The following is a 10459-nucleotide window of genomic DNA, read 5'->3' as shown; positions in this document are numbered from 1 at the left end:
GTACTTGTAATACTCTTATTCTTTCACTATTACCCCTTGGGCCGTCCATTTGTGCTTTAGTTTTTTCTGACCCACGAGCCGAACCACTTTGGTTTTTCTATGTTTAGTACGTGGCTTTCTCGTTCTAAATACGATGTTAGTTTGTTGATGGCCCTTTGTAGGCCGATTGGTGTTTGACTCAACAAAACTATATTGTCTGCATATTGTAAGAAGTGTATTGATTTGTTTGCCAGAGAAGGAGGGTGACTATCTACTGAGACGATTTCGCTTGAGAGATCAGAGAGAAAAAGATTAAAGAGGGTGGGAGCTAATACTCAGCCTTGTTTTAAGTCTTGGTGCGTTTAAATGCTCCTAGCTGTACTGCCTCCATTACCTAATTTCACTCTTGCCCAGGTGTGATGATGAAGGGCTTTGATGGCTGTTAAGAGTTGGTGTGGCAATCCCCAGGGCTCTAATTTACTCCACAGGCGCTCTCTGTTCACCCGGTCGAAGGCTGATTTAATGTCTATGAAACAGGCTTACAAACGAGTGCCTTTCGCTACCGCAGTGTCACTTAGGATAGACAGACAAGTTAGGTTGGTTATTGTTCCAATTCCTTGCCTGAATCCTGTTTGGAATAATGGCATGAGCCTTGTTTCTGTTATCCACGCTTGTAGGTAAAGTAAAAGGCAGGAGGCATAGAGTTTAGCTTCAACGTCTATTAATGATATCAGTCTATAGTTTTTGGGGTTACGGTGGTCGCCGTGCTTAAAAATGGGATGGATAATACTACCATTCCAGGATGCTGGTAACTCTGGTTGTCTGTATATTTGATTGAACAGTGGCGTTAGAGTCTCTGATCACAGATCTAGATCATGTTTAAAAATTGCGTTCGCTAGGCCATTTGGGCCTGCTGCGCCCTCTGACTTTAATCTTAAAATGATTTTACGTAATTCCTTTATGGAGGTAAGGTCGTCTGGCTCCTTCTGCCCGTTCGATAGACTTTCATGTTCAGGATCCCTGTGCTCCTTGCTATTTGCTCTTTTAAAATTTTCCAAATTATCTTTAGCTGCCCATGAACCGTTTGCATGGCCTTGATCTGTTTTGCTGTATAAAGCTTGTACATGTCTAGTGCAGGCATTAGCTCCGACCCCGGCTTCTTGTTGGAGTTTTACCCCTTGATTTAAATCATTTATAATACCCCAGAAGCCTCGGCTGTTTTGGTGTTTGCCCGCTATTAACAGTTTGTTCCAGGTGGTTTCTTTGTATTTGTACTTAGCGGTCCTCAGTGCCTTCCTGTAGATACTCCTGGCACCCCTTAGTTTGGATTTATTTACCACTGACCATGATGTTTTTTGGCTTGCTAGTGTTCGAACCTCCTTTGCAACCATTCATTTTTTAGCGCTTAACTCCGTGTTAAACCATGGCTCCTACTTGATGTTACATTTGCTACGGGTCCCTGGCTTTGCTGGGAATTTATCCTGCAAGACCTGAATCATTTGCTCCCAGTTGGGTACTCGTTCCTCTTCCTTTTGAGTTCCAAGTTTTGCCAAATGGGTTTTTACTAGGTCCGCAATTTTACCCAGTCCTTCTCCGCACCATTTTAATTTCCTCAAGTTGAAATTTGAAGCGTGGAGCAGAAGGGAGGCCGTTGTTGGTGCCGTACTTGGTACAGGGTTCAGCCTTATTATTTGTGGAAAATGGTCGCTTTCTGCCCGCTGTTCTATGTAAAAGGATTCGATACGGGGAAGTAACTCGTCACTTACTATTGAATAGTCAATTATTGAGTGCGCCCTGCCACTCAAATATGTGCCGGCTGCCGGCCTATCGCCGTTGTTGTTGCCATTCAGGATTGATAATCCATGTTCAGTTAGACTGGAGGCTAACTTTTTTCCGATACAGTCAGTGGGCTTCTTCACCTTTGCTTTATTGTGGTCAATGAGCACGTTGTTAAAATCTCCTGAGATAACCAACGGGTGCAGTAGGTAGGTCCTTTGCATGGCCTTAATAAGTGACACAAGAATCGCATGCTTTTCTTTTTGAGATTTTTTATCTGGATGAATGTAGATGTTAAATAATAACATTTGCCACGGTGTTGTCCCCTGCGTCGGGGTTTCGAAGATTCTGATCACTTGGGCCCACTTTAGGCCCACGTCTATCTCCTCTGAACACCAGTGGTATTTGTGGGTTATATATATCGATAATCCGCCCCGGGGGTGTCCATGCTTGGAGAAGCTTTCCGCATGTATATGGTGTCCCTTAAAGCCTGGAATTGGTGAGGGTTGTAATATCCATGTCTCCTGGGTCATGATTATGTCTTGTCGTAGGAAGAATGCTAGGGTTTCGTGATCATGGGCCATTTCTCGAAATCCGTGCACGTTCCACGAACAGATTGAAACTATTGATTTCTTCGTTAGATTTTGAGGGGGTATCTCATTCCATTCCACATCATTGCCACCTTATTCAAATATCACGGATTCTGCCAGCCTGACACTGTTCCCAGCAGAGTACCTGATCCCCCAAGCAGGAAAGAGCTCCTTGTGAGGTCTGATGGAATATGGAATCTGTCTGCCATAGAGGAGGGAAATGCGTCTTCTTTCTCTTCATTTTCAGTCTGTCCTGAAGGGCAAAGGTTCAGCAGTGGCTTTTCACATGCTACCCACTATAATGTTGGATTAGCAAGTAGTCTGTTGTCACCATTCCCTGCATAAAATGGCAATTCTGTCCCAACAATGGTGGTGGCCAGTCTTCTTCCTCGGAGCCCTGTGCAAGAACCAAATCAAATATGAACCCATCTTTATATGTTGAGATGGTGCAACCTAGCCTCCTTTCCTCATGGCCTTCCAGCTCTGATAACTACAAAGACATTCCTGGTCCATCTGCATCCCTGCCCAATGGGTCATTCACAGGCAGAGGCACCTTGAATTATGGAATTGGTCATATTTCTTATAGTAAGACTAACTGCCATTGCTTACTTTCAGCTCCCATCTCCTGGGCCATATTCCAACGTAAAACACTTAGGGGCATATTTACAAGCCGCTATCACCACAGGAATTCACTTTTACCGTCAGGGCCGCACTGGGAACCAAAACCGGCCCTGGAAAAGTGCTCAGCAGCCCCCCGGGGTGGGGGGGGGGGGAAGGTTGGGGGTGCGACCGAGCTCTTTGCCGGGGCTATGCTGCATAAATGGCCCTGTAACAAAAACGGCTCCAGAGGCCCAAAAATGGCCCCCACCCTTGCGGCGCACCAAGGGATTGTCTCGGCGCACCAGGTGTCTCTTCCTGCACATAAACAATCATTAAAAAAAATTACGAGTATCAACTTCTATGTGTGCTGCATTCTGCATCACACATAGAAGTTACAAAACGCCATTACTGGCAGGATCCGTTCTCCTGGTACATGCCGAGCAGGAATCTTAGATCCAGCTCCTCACGATTCATCATTATTCCGAGATCAAACAAAGCAAGGTGGGGAGGTAAGATATTTTTCAATTGCGCAGGAAAATGGTGAAACTCATTACCTCCTACTCTGTGTTGTCAACCTTCCCTTATGCGATTTAGGAAGCAACTGAAGACTTGGCTGTTTACCGAAGCCGTTGAATAAGCCTCTGTTAGAGACATTTGCATTTTAGCGTCTGACTGGCTCTGTTGTTCTGCCTTTGAACGCTAAGACACCTAAGGGTAATCATGCGCTTTATAAAATCACTAGCAGCCCGTCCTGACCTTGTCCGGGAGCAATCAGGCTTCCCCGACCCACGCCTGCCCCGACATTGCCCAGCAGCCCGGGCCCCCGGCCGCTCCGTACCCCGCCTGCCCCGACATTGTCCCCCGGATGTCACAAAGGCTCAGTGTTGAGGCGCTGTGCATAAATCTCCATGGCAGATGCTGTAAGTCCCCGTCCCCCGCCTGCCCCGACATTGTCCCCCGGAGCCTTTCCTCTGCCGATGTAAATTGTACCTTTCTGTTTTGTTGTAACTCCCCGTCCCCCGCCTGCCCCGATCCCCGCCTGCCCGACATTGTTCCCCGGAGCCTTACCTCAGCCGATCTAAATTCTATCCTTCTGTTTTGGTGTAAGTCCCCGTCCCCCGCCTGCCCCGACCCCCGCCTGCCCGACATTGTCCCCCGAAGCCTTACCTCAGCCGCAGCTTCTCAGTTCACCGCTCCTCGCCGCTGGTCACCGCACCTCCCGCCGGTCCGCTGCTCCTCACCTCCTCCCCCACGCCATGTCCGCCGCTCATCACTGCTCCTCCCCCGCGCCATGTCCGCCGCTCCTCCTCGCGCTCCTGGATGCCGCACCTCCCCGCGCTCCTGACGTCAGCACGCAGGTCGCGGCCGGCGCTACTTCGAGGGGACTACTTTTTTTATAATGTAAATTTTTTAAATATAACGTATTTTTTAACTTTATATAGCCTATGTCCATCTGCACACTCTGAGGATTACAACGATGTATCGGGTGTGTGGATTGGCGCTGTGGTTCCCGAGTTTACCAGCCTCAAAGCCTCAAAGTTATTCCTTTATAATAGTAGTATAGATTTAATTAATTAATTAATTCATTCATTCATTACTGATTGTTTATGTGCAAGAAGGTACACCTTCTTGCACATAAACAATCTTTCCCTACAACACAGGCACAAGTGCATAATAGTGCAAGAGTGCTTGCATTGGCGCTAGGTGGCTAATTTAGCTCCAGCGCTGTGGGAAAGGCAGGGGTGCACCGTATTTTTGTGAATACTGCGCATCCCTGAGTTTGGAAACTATTGGGGCGTGGTGTTAGCCGTCTTGGGTTAATGCCACGCTCTTACAGTTTCCTGGTAAATATGACCCTTAGTTCGTGGAAGACAAGATTAAAAGAATTCCATTCACTCAAGCAGAAGGTATCATGAACACATCACCCATATATTTATTTAGTTGTGCGTTTTTATGTAGCATGTACTCCACCCAAGGGTGTCAGAGTGCTTTACAATAGAGGAAGTAAGAAATTCAGAGTAACACGGTAGTTGGTGACACTACTTATATCTACTACAGTTACTCGTGGTGAGAGATACAGGTTAACAAGTTACATATTCGCTCAAGATCACATATTAAGAAAAGGTGTAGTGATTAGGGTTGCCCAGATACATATAACATATTTACAAAATTGGGTCTTAGAAGCTCGCTCGAGTGTCATGTAGCAAACAGGTTGTAAGAGACAATGGTCCCGATCAGAAAAGTATGGAAGGTGTTAAACAGTCCAACATAATGATCTGTAAAGTTTTGCATTCAAATCAGGGATATATTTATTTAAACGAACAATCAAACAAATTCTTACAAAAAAGTGCAGTGGGTAAAAGCAGAAATGGAAATCTACAGATTTCCAAGCTCAGGCAAGTGTGAATAAATATAGTGACTTGAACAACAATTTCCCTTACTTACAGCAGTCACAATATAAAAATCATCTTGTGCTCCAAAGAAATCATATAAAACCAACACAGAACACCATATACACTTTCTACTGAATATTAATTATGTGTAACGGTGTCCCACCAAATTCTTCTTTGTGCTATCAGAAAGTGCAACATACAAACAAGGCAATTTGCCTGAGCCTTTTTTTGTTTCTCTATTTTGTATTCTGTGTTTGTTTGATATGTCTAGTAGGATGCAGGCTTGTGTCCCACTTTATTGTTTCTGTTCAAATGTTATAAATAAAAAATATTCCTGTCCGGCTGGACAGCTTCAAATATTGTACTGACTTTGAGTCTATATTCATCTTTTTCCTTGTTATTTGCCCCTGTCTAGGGACCATTGTGTCTTAACCTAGTAATTACCCAAGGTCACCTTTAGGTAGAGTTGAGTGTCATCAATTCAATTCTTTATTTATGTTTTGGAACTCATAAGAGATCCACATAAAAGAAATACAACATACATTTGTGCATACAAGTATCATCAGCATAGAGGGGATAATGGGTCCCAGACTTTTTTAATAGGCCTCCCAGCGGTTCCAAGTCTACATTGAAGAGAGTGGGCATGAGATATGGAGCCTTGAGGGATGCCTTGATCCACAGCCTTTGATTTAGAGAAACAGTTTTAAAGTTTAATCATCTGAGATTATTCCTAATTTTATTATATATGGCCCTAAAGTAACAGATCTCCTTTTTCAGATTAGTGTAAGAAATGTAGAAAAAGATTTTCACTAAATCACTGTTTGACTCAGTTAATTACATTGTGGATGTTTTGTTGTTTTTCAAAGGGTGGATATTATGTGGCAGATTTACTAGTTTCTCATGCAGTGCAGTACAGAAGCCGCTAATGCTGAACTGTGCTGCATTAGGAGAAAAAGGACAGAAATATGGCACTCTCCTCCCCTCTCTCTAGCGCAGAAATATGCTGCATGTGCACCACGGACACACCTTTACATTCTAGTGCAAGGGTGCCTTCTTAAGTCTAGCATAGGTTTTGTACCGGATAGTAACCCTTCCAGTACAAAATACCACGCTTAGACTAACTTGAAACCTAATGCCACTTTGTGTGTGTGCTGTACAGTGCGGCACACATACAAAGTTGAAAAAGAAAGGAAAAATTAAAGCATTTCTCCTTCATAGTGCCTATTTGAAATGGGTGTTATTTTCTCATGATAAACCCTGACTACTTTTTTAGGTAAATAGGCTTTAGTGTCAGAAAGTTCGGATGGTTCCATGGGAACGCCCATGCTCCACCCTTGGTACGCCCCCTTAGCGCTAAGTAATGCAAAGAAGTGCCATTCACTGCTTCTTGCTGTTTTCTAGTATATTCCAGAGCTAAACCAGTTCAGCGCTTGAAAGTAAATGACGCAAACACAGCATTAAATCTTAGTGAATAGACCCCTTAGTGTGTTATTGTGCTTCGGGCTCCCTAAATGCTTATTTGACACTACTTGTGGAAGCTGGGTTCTGATGGCTGTAACGCAGTCCCTAGAATCTTCCTATGTTTCACCCAGGGAGTCAGGTCAAAACACCACTACCTACTCAGTGCCTCTTCTGGGTAAAATACGCTGGAGTAGGAGGCGGCCCGAGTAATTATCAGTGGCTGAGATTAATTCAAGTATTCCATTCATCACTTTTTGAATACTTCAGTGAGATATAGTGCCTCGCACAACATATTGCGCTGTCTGCTGCATCTGCTGTGTTTGTTAACCAAACAGTCAAAACAGATGCAGGCTGATCTTCAGGGCCCTTTCTCCCGTGTCCCCAACCCCAATCAAAAACCTGGGTGTGGGGGATAAATCCTTTCCTTGCCACCCGGTTTCTACGCCCATAGTAAGTGCAGGTCGATATAAAAACTCAAACGTTTGGTAGAAATGCACTTGACACATCTTTTTACTTAAATAGGTTCCTATGACCGACTCCCCCGTCAATTTTATTTTGACTCTCTTTGGAAATTATGATTACTCAATGACATCACTGCTACAGAATGTGACTGCTGCGTCCCTCTGGGGATGTTCATGACAATTAATTTATGTTTCTGTTTTTCTTCCATGGGCTGTGATTCTCAGCCAGATTTCTCCTTGTCCAGGCAAGTGCTTTACAGTAGAAATCACCAATGAAATATGGAGCCATTAGACAGCATACAGAGTGCAGCTAAGTAACCTTAAGCCCAGGGAATGAATAATGGTGTGTTATAACAAAGCGAGAAATGTAGACCTGTCATAGCGGGGAACAGTAGGGATGCAGTGAGCTAAGCAATATAAACCAAGTCAATCTCCACATAATCACCTCTGCACCTGCATCACTTTCAACTTCTCAAACTGCTTCACCACTCTAGAACCCTAACTGTACTCCAAATCTTGGTGTATTTGTATTTGTTGTTTTATTCATTAGACCACGGAACAAATCACCCTAAATCTCCAAGGTAAAACTAAAGGCTGAAAATAAGGGACAACATTTTTTATTTTTTATTTTCCTTCATTGCGAGAGGTTGAACTCACAGCAAATGAACTAAGGAAGTATATTAATGAGAGCAGCCGCTGAAACCTCTGAAAATACTTTATAACCCACGCCTGTTCTCTTGAGATTTGGAATCTGCGCCAAACATTGGTTAGGAAGTCTGAGTTTGGAAGTTGGTGGACATCAGCTATATCATCTTGAGCCTGTTATAACGTCTCTTGAAGCAGGTGGAGCAGCAAGGGGGCCAGGGGCCTGTAGGGTTGCTGGATGGGCCCCAAGTGGCACCCCAGTAATAACCGCTCTGACACTACTTTGGATAGTGATTACTCTTTTTCTTAACCACACCCAGCTCCCCGGGCTATTTACTAGTTCTGTCTGGCCGTGCACCCGATGATACCACTTAGCACACGCACATGGGGGCTAACCACAAGTCACCCTTGTGAGTGTGGTGTCGCCTAGGTCATCACAACACTACAGGGCCCTAGGAGCATGGGTCTCTCCCCACCCTAAAGTGGGTTGCAAACATAATTATACCAATTTTGTTGTGGGCCCCTCAAATTCCTTAGTCCTCAAACTGCGACTCTCTCTGCGGGTCGAAGTACACCAGGGTGGTTTCTGCGGACAGGGGAGTCTTCATCTGATGAAACGCCTCCTCTTAATTTAGTCCTTAAAGAAAAGGACTGGATGACTTGGTGAGCTCCTAGAGAGGGCCGGTGATATCTGAGTGATTCTTCATGAAGCACCTACAGTACGTCACCATTCTGAGGAAGCTGCAAACTCCTGACACTGAAGAGGGAGCAGGAGCAGCTTGTATTTCCTTTACCTTCTATGGGTCAGGACCAATACCTTTGACTGAAAAAACGGTATCCAAAGAAACTGATGTCTCTGGCAGAAAGTCACACTTTTCACAGTGGAGAGACAGGGTGCGGTTTGCCAATCTTGCAAACACGGCATGGAGGTGAGTCAGGTGTTCCCCTAAGGTGCCTGAGTGAACAAGAATGCCATCGCTTGCGTTCAGCACGCTGAGTACACCTTGCAGGACTGTCTTCACAATGTTGTGGAACACCTCGGCCATGCTGGAGATGTGAAAGTTCAGTTGGGTGTACCTCCACAGGCCAGCATGTGTTGAGGAGGTGGTGATAGGGCGAGAGTCCAGATATAGCGGGGTTTGATGGTAGACTGACCTGAGGTCCATCTTCGAAAACCCTTTGGAGCGTAACAACTCCCCAATTATGTCATCTATGGTTGGCTTCAGATGTCTTGCTTGCTTGTTCGCCAGGTTTGGGACTCTGATATCCACGCAGATCCAGAATGCGTCTGGCTGCTTGGGCTTCTTCACCACCATGATCTGGACACCCAGGGGTGGGGCCTTTCACCTGCTCTATGATGCCTGCTTTTCCAAGAGTCTCAGCTCCGCTTCCACCTTTGGCAGGAGGTGGAAGGCTATGCGGAGGTGTCTGAGGGTGACCTGAGCCACAGATACATCGATATAAAGGCGTATGGCTGGGCCGAAAAAGGCAGTCGACTCCGTCGAACAGTGATATGAAGACTTGCATAATGCAGCCCTTGTTCCTGGAGGCTGGATGCAAATTGTATGAGGTTGAGGTATTGGGTGATGCAGCAGCTGAGGGGAAATGTGGACCCCTCCTTTGACACGTATACTCTGGCTCTCCCTTGAGTGTACTAGTGAGCAAGGTTTGAATGGAACATGCCATGCAGCTGTAGAGGGGAGTGGTTGCCGAACGCATACACCTGCACACCGGTGCACCAGAGCGTTGGAGGGTCTGGTAGATTGCAGTAGATGTCTTTGGCTCTAAGGTTGATCGACGCCTCTGTTAGGGCGGAGACAATATAGTTCTGCACCTCCACCTGGCACATAGGGGCAGATTGACAACTCGCTCAGATGGTGTCCAGTGTCCTGACTACTTAAACAATGGCTGCGTCATCCACATCCATGTCTTCGTCAGACAGGGTGAACTGGAGTTACTCCACTGTGCAGACCACTTTCCATGGCGGCTCGGGCCGTCGCCCTTGTGAGGATCGGCAGACTTTGGCGAAGTGGTTAGACTTGCCACATGCACTGCATTTCTTTCCATTTGCCGGGCAGATGCCATTGTGAGGTTAAGGGCCACCATACCATCCACACGGGCAGGATGTTGATCCTCATTTCATGACGCCTGGTGGGTGCTTAGCGGGTTCACTCTCATCCATGAGCTCTTTCTTTTGAACGGTGTTGACGGGCTCCTGTTTGACTGAGACCGAAGAGGCCAGGTCTATATGGGCTGCTTTCCTTTTAGTTCCTTTTAGTGAACCAAAGTCAGTATGTCCCTCATTGAAATGTTGGGTTCCTGGAGGATTTTTCCTCTAAGCTTGGAGGATGTGCACTCTTGGATGAATTGAGCTCGTATGTCGTCGTCATAGTCTGGGAGGGTACAAGTGGTGGCAAGCTCTCTCAGCCGAGCATGGAAGAAGTTTTCGGATTCCTCTCGAAGCTGCCGGACCTGACGAAGGAGGAAACGCTCGTTGGCAGGATTGGCATAAGGTTCGAAGTCGGCTGTGATGGAGTCCCTTAGCGCTGAGTAA

The 10459-nt window shown here is 45.8% G+C and overlaps 1 pseudogene; it reads right to left on the bottom strand.

Moving 5' to 3' along the window:
• Positions 1 to 858: 858 nt before the first annotated feature.
• LOC147731589 (uncharacterized) lies at positions 859 to 9221 on the bottom strand (annotated as a pseudogene).
• Between the last annotated feature and the right edge of the window lie 1238 nt (positions 9222 to 10459).

Source organism: Lissotriton vulgaris, chromosome 2_1, assembly GCF_964263255.1.
Source record: "Lissotriton vulgaris chromosome 2_1, aLisVul1.2, whole genome shotgun sequence".
NCBI lineage: Eukaryota > Metazoa > Chordata > Amphibia > Caudata > Salamandridae > Lissotriton > Lissotriton vulgaris.
This window is presented reverse-complemented; position numbering and strand designations above follow the sequence as displayed.